Genomic DNA, 7181 nt, shown 5'->3' with positions numbered 1-7181 from the left:
TTAATAGAACAGAAAAGAAGAAACTAATAATGATAACACTAATAAAATGACAACTGTAGTAATAAAAGGATTGAAATGTACAAATGATGCGCAGGGCAATTGCTCACCACCCGCCGACCGACACCCAGCCAGTCCCCGAGCGGCGATTCCCTGCCCCCCCACTTCCCAGTTCCTAAACTAGATGGGACGTCCCATGGTATGGAATACACTGTTGGCCAGTTTGGGTCAGGGGCCCTGGCTGGGCATGAGAAGCTGAAAAATCCTTGACTGTAGTCTAAACACTACTGAGCAACAACTGAAAACATCAGCGTTATCAACATTCTTCACATACTGAACTCAAAACATAGCACTGTACCAGCTACTAGGAAGACAGTTAACTCTATCCCAGATGAAACCAGGACAAGGGGAAATTATAAATTTCTAAAGCTTTGTGGTATCTTGGCGATGCAATCTATTGCAGCTACAGAGACGCAGTAAGAATACTTGTGTGAAACACTGAAGAAACAATTCTGGACACTATTGTAGTGAGATCACTAGAATTGCCAAGAGCACTGACGGTCATAAAAACTGGCACTGTGGAAATTTTGAAGCTGTTTTTATCTACTGTTTTCTAGAAGATTAAAGACGTACACTGAAAATAAGCACTTCTTTTTTAAAAGATCTTTTATTACAAAGAATGCCCATGATGATAGCTTTTTTTCCACTTCAATATATTATTTGTCAGGGACATTACAAAGTTACTTATATAGTACAGAATACAAATTATAAATAAGGAAACTTCCTTTAAAAGAAACAGAAGAACAGCTTTTTTCACTGGACAGATAGTCTTCTAATTCAGTATCTTCAGTGATAGTGTAAATAGAAAAATATTTAAAGAACATTCTGAACTGCAAAAGAACACTCTAGACATTGGTCTGGTTTTTTCTATGTCTATAGTATACAAACATTTAAGTGGCAGCTTCTGCACAGCTGAGATTGTTAAAACCTTACTTTTAGACAGCACCTGAGGCTCTACATTGAAGCTGTTGCTACACAGCTAGTTGTGAAAACAGGTAAGTCACTATAACTGAGGAGCTAAACATTTATCTTGCATGCAGGGCACATTGATTGGAAGGTTTTCAGAGGACTCGTTACCGGCAAGTGTTAAATACTACAAGTTACTCTGTGGGACAGACTGAATTCGGAGAACTGGAGATAATGGGACTATAAAGATGATATGTAGCTAGCAACAGTTGTGGCTTGCTTAGGGATACATGTAAACACAGTCTGGTTAGGACACTTAACAGGGTAAACGTGGAAAAAAAAGAAAGGATAAAGCAAACAATATATCAAATGGTTTGTGGGCAGTTTTCAGTACATGCATGTTCGCCTGTAATGCTGAGAAGAAATAACATGCCATAACTGCTGTTTGTAGAATAAAAGTGTTCAAGCGTTTCCAATAGCAAAGATACCTGCTCCTGTTACCCTTTCTCCAGTGTTACTGTTTGCTCTATGTAATGTGGTACTTTCCTGCCCTAACACACTCAATGTCCTCTCTCCTCTCTTCACTTCCTCAGGTGTCTCAGTCACAAACGATCCAAAGAAAATTTACTGTTGGGATGATGGCAAGTTGTAGTCACTCTGTTTGGGAAAAGATGTTACAGGTCTAAATTACAAAACCTATAAAAGTGACAGTTGCTCATTGAGAAACACTCTCTAGGAGTAAGCCCTGGACAGGTTACCCTGGGAGGCTGTAGTCTCCTTCTGACAGAAGGCTGTAAATGATGGGTAGGGCAATTAGCCATCAGGCGTGACACAGGTACAGCTCACTATGCCTTTGAGAACTATGGATTCAATGAACAACTGCATTTTGTATCATGTCCATGAAAATAGTTTGAGTGAAACTAACACATACCTACCACATTTTTGTTCTCAAGCAGGCTATTTCATGAGTAGGTATTAAAATCACTGTGTTTGGTCGTTCTTGTTTGTTTGTTTGTTCCTGTTTATTATTAATTACATGTTATGTTCTTGGAAACTCTCTGTGTAATTATACAGATTTCGTATTGGTTTTAGCCTTGGCCTTTGGCATTCAGACATCTGTGTATCTATTTGCTATTTTTTCATATTCTTCTCTATGTATACCTACTAGATTTGATAGGAAGTCCCATTAAAAAGAGAAGGAAAGCAATTGCCATTAATACAATACCTTTAGCTTGTCTTAGTCATGGAAAGGTTTTATAAGGCTAAATTAAAATTCATGACAACTAGCTATATTTATTAAAATTAGCTCAGGTTTGTTGGCACAGAAATCAAACTCTGGCATGGCAACTGCATTGTCACTTCTAATTTAGATCATTTTTTTTACTCATTAGTCTTACTGTGTGTATACCCTTTCCTCTTAATGAGAGCAGAAAGAGAACTTGCAGCCTACTGAGTTAGCCATCATAATTGTAAGCTTGTTTCAGGCCCTCTCAAACCACAGGTTTTGTTAATATTATAAGCCAATTTAGCAACAAAGCCCTGTTAATAAATATAGTTCAGTAATGTTTTTAAAGCAGAAGTAAAACGATCTGCTCTTTATGTATTTGTTCTGTGTATAACAGCACAGAAGGTCTTGGTGCAGCAAGATCATATGTTGGTGCAGTTGGATCATATGCTGCCCACATTTGCTGATTGTCATGGTGATTTACTATTGTGACCAAAACTTTCCTGCTTCTGCATACTAATAATTGTAGGCCGTTTGTAACATTTATGGCCAAAAGCATTGGAAATATCCTCTAAGGTTATATCTGTACTAGTAAATTTAATGTGTGCCATGAAACTTCCTGGACATTAAAACTCCATCAGCGGTAGTTTCAAATGGTTAGAATCATCCTTTACACACTTTTAGCATGTTCCCACTTTATTTCCAGGGGCAGTTGAGAGGTTAGCACAGGTGGGTGGCCATTTGCAGTTTGTATGCAGCCACCTTAGGTTGGAAACTAAGCAAATATAATAGCATAGATCTGATTCGTTGTGTGCCAGTGAGCCTCGGTGGCAGGGAGGGATCCTGGGAAAAGAAGGTATCTGTTGATCCTGGTAGTTTGACTGTCACAAACATCGTACAATATATGCAGAAACAATATTTTTCTTTAAATAGATCTGTAGTTGCAGACATAACTCCTTGTATACTCAGGTAACAAACATAAATTTACCCCTTTAACAAGGAAGGAGGGGAGAAGGAAGGAGTGGCAATTGGTCATACAAGTGTCTAACTGCTGGTGTCTTGGTTAAGAAGCTCTACCAGGTCCTCCTGACTTGCCCTCAGGAAGGGATGACTTGTTACCACTGATTACTTTATAGCTCTCAGTACTTGATTGACAAGGACAAAAGCATGAAGCTCATTGGGAATGATAATGTAAGATTATTTTAGCTATATAGTAAAATTTACTTTTAATGCATGTGGGGGAAAAAGGTTGCTGAATGTTTTAGGCAGGCAAGGTTAATTTAAATTGTTTGCTATATCTGTATAGGTCTTCAGAACTTTTTTGGTTTAGATTAAAAAAAGAGAGTTCTCTTGAACTGAGGGGCAGTTTCTGTGTAAACTTGTTCTCTTCTGCTCATTTCCGTATAGGAGAGAAACCTGAGAACAGTAAGCAATGTGCTGATTTTCGTACTTACTCTATAATGAAATTGTTCCTTTATTCCTGTGCTTACAGGTGAAACATGCTTTTCATTTTACATATCATAGGATCTGAGCAGAATCATGATCCTGTCTCAGAGATGATGATTATTAATTTCTCAAATTTTCTCAAAGTGGAAAAATCTTGAACCAACCCTGTCTCTAAATGTTTTTTTTGTCTACTTGGGATTTTTCTCTGGCCCCTGTTGGAACAATTAAGACTACAGTTTTCATTGGATTAGTGCAATTCAATGAATTTAAAATAATTAAAACACCATTACTAAGAAAGACCATTCAGCACTAAACATTATGTGAAGATCATAGTCTACTTGCCCAAATATTAATTATGTTCCATATTTTTCATCCTTTATATGGCTTTTCAACTTCTGGAAATGCTTCCCAGGTTAAATATTTAATAGAAAACTGGGTGTAATTTTAAACACTGGCATAGCAGAAGCACCTGCAAGGGTAGTAGGACTGGGGAGCCACATGTAGGGCTGGGAGAAGATAAAAAGAATGTGCTGGTTCTGTCCTATGTTTACAAAAATACAAATAGCGGGGGGGGGAAAAGTTTCTTATCAATCTAATGCTCATTAAAACTGTATACCTTTCAACCAGTACCTGCAAATGAGGCTTCTGTAAGAAAAGTTGTCATAAAGCAATGTACTATTAGTCCCATTACCGAGTTTCTTTTTTCTAGATATAATTATTTCTGTTTAAGTTTTAAAAAGCAGGGCAGAATTTCCCTCAGTATTCCTGGTTCCTCACAGTAAAATGTTTGTGTGACCTTCCCAGTCACTAAAGAGTCAGTATATAGGCTATTCACTGACTCTAATTCAACTTCCCTAGATGATTAGTTCCCTGAAATGAGTATGAAGAGAGTCATCTGAGTTACCATAGATATTCTTCCTTAGCAGAGCAAAGGTGCCTGGAAAATAACACCTAAATCAGCAGTAGTACTGTATATCCCCCAAATCTGACCTGCATAAATCACAATTTTAAATCACAATCCTCTTTCCTCCTCTTCTCATCTCCAGAGAGGCAGAAAAGAAATCACAGATAACCAAAGCAGATTTCTTCTGTGTTATTTGCACTGGAAATGGCTAGAACAAGTCAGCACACAGAATTAAGCTGAGGGAAGTAAAATTTTGGCCATGGACAGAAAGAGTAGGATAAAGGCTAGAAATGAGTCAGAGATGACCCTAAGATAACAAGCTTATAATTCTTACAAATTCCTCCCAAATGACAAGACTTTTGTTGGTGTCATGGTGATCCTGTGAAACTCCAGCCCACTCAGGCATTTCTGTCTGTTTATTAAAAGACCCTCCTTCCAAACAGCTCCCACCTTGTGAAATGAGTGAGGGGCCAGGAATCAGAGCTGAGGAGGGGACTGTGCAGGGCAGGAGAAGCAGAAGCAGGGCAGAACAGGTACGTGGAGCAAAAGAACATCGCTCTTTATGGAGTTAGGGCAGCAGATGTGACTGCTGACAAGTGAGAGCTCTAGAAGTTTCAGAGGATGATAGCCACGAAGCATACTGGATACAGAAGAATGTATTCATTAACATAACACCTCATATATGCCGGGGCTAGGGAAAGGCATGGTTCACTAGATGCACAAACACATTTTTCTTAAAAATCTCATCATTGGATGGCATCATTATTCTTGACTATAAAGGCAAAAGTGCTAGATTTGAGCAATGAGGAGAAAAGTGATCGCTAGTGGTTTGAGAGAATTTATTGAGGGAAGGTGTGATCTTTAGACCTAGTAAGCCACCTGGATAGTAGCCTAGAGATAAAATGAGAAGAGACTAGTTAGAGCTGTACAATACACATGAAAATGATCCGCATAGGAGTTAAAACCTTTTAATTGTCCACATGACATCAGCCGCAGTCATCTTTTGCAAGACCAAACATGTTGTTAAACCTGACAAAACATTACTTTAAAAAAAGAATAAAAAGAAGAAAAGCCCAACAAAAACCTTAAGCTGTAAAGAAGGCTCTAAGATTGCTGAATCATGGTTGTATACTTTTTGCTTAACACTGAGTATGAGGCAAGATCTCTACTGTACCCAAATTATCAAATAGAAAAAAACCCAAAACTGAGACAATAGATTAGGCAAAGAGACAGGAGGAACATCAGGTGAGGACAGATTTGCAGAAGCTGTGGATAATGTGATATAGACATTTTTAGGTAACTGTGTCTAAAAGGCCCCAGTGACACACGAGGAAGTTCTCCATGAGTTCTGTGATTCTGTGTGTGCTGAACATCTGAAGTCCCATATTTGTTATTAAATAGGTGGCTGACCCATAGGAGTGGATTTCCAGCAGCGATCAGTGGATTACAAGATGTGGTTTCTGCCTAGAAGCATGAATTTTCCTTACTCTCTATTTCCAAATTAGGGAGTTGAAGAGTAACTCCAATACCTCACCGGTGCCATGCAAGTTCCCATGGCCCCAGAAGCGAACTGGGAGATGAAGTCACCATGGAAGGCTAAAGCCTACTGCCTTCTTCATGTAGCTCCCAGTAGGTTTGGAGCTGGCAGATGAGACAAGCATAAGTATGGTTGTCTCTGACAGTATGTGGGTAGCACAAAAGGTCAAGAAACAGTTGAGGTCTTGAGGTCCAGTGAAGAATAAGAAGTTGCTAGAGACTTTGTTCAATCTCAGTGAGGAAGTAAAAGACAGACTGGAAACAATTAAATTAAAAATTAGAAGAAGAGGAGCCTTAAACAATGCCTGTAAGCTTTCAACACTAAGATAATGTAGCTGAAGAAAAGAATGAAAGCAGAGCAGCAATTTATGTTGTGTATGGAGTGATCACAGCACACTCGTGTTGACAGAGGAAGAAATCAGTGAGCAGGGAGAGGCGAGGGGTGAAAAGAGTACTGAAACGGACTGGGAAGTTTAGGCTGGAAAAAAAGATGAATGGGTTTGGAGTGAAGAAAATACATTAATTTCCAGTTTCAGTCCTAAAACTGAAAGAAAGGGGCTGGAAGAGAGAAGGAAGATGTGGTGTACACTATTGCCTACCTTTTTTTCCGGGATGGTGGTAAGATCTTGTGAAGAGAGAAGATGAGCGAAGAGGAAAGGGACTGAGGAGAGACAGAAGCTAGCAAATAGTTGACATCCTCTACACAGGTGTTTGGCCAGGAACGTGGCAAGAACGTGACTGCAAGGCACTGACCTCGTAAGGCGCATGGCTCTTTTACTATGTTTTTCCAAAAATGTTGTTTGCTGAAGACCTGTTTTTTGAAGCATCATTTGATCAACTGCTGGCGTACTAACAAGCACACTAGCATGGTTAAGGTTTAGTCAAATTAATTTTACCTGCATATTGTGGCTTCAGCGTACTTTGCATCTGGGATGGCTTCCCAGGCAATTAAACCCGTGCAATTAAGCTGGTAAACGAGCCCGCGTTATGCTGCCTAATCCCAGCTGCGAGCGCCGGCGGAGGAGGAGGCCCGGGCGCGGACTCCCCGTCCCGGGGGAGGCGGCGGCTGCCGGCGCCGGAGAGCTGCCCTTCCCGGCCCCGGCCCCG

Source organism: Haliaeetus leucocephalus, unplaced genomic scaffold (assembly GCF_000737465.1).
Source record: "Haliaeetus leucocephalus isolate CR32 unplaced genomic scaffold, Haliaeetus_leucocephalus-4.0 Scaffold566, whole genome shotgun sequence".
Taxonomy (NCBI): Eukaryota; Metazoa; Chordata; class Aves; order Accipitriformes; family Accipitridae; genus Haliaeetus; species Haliaeetus leucocephalus.
The sequence above is the reverse complement of the archived record's forward strand: the minus strand, read 5'-3'. Positions refer to the sequence as shown.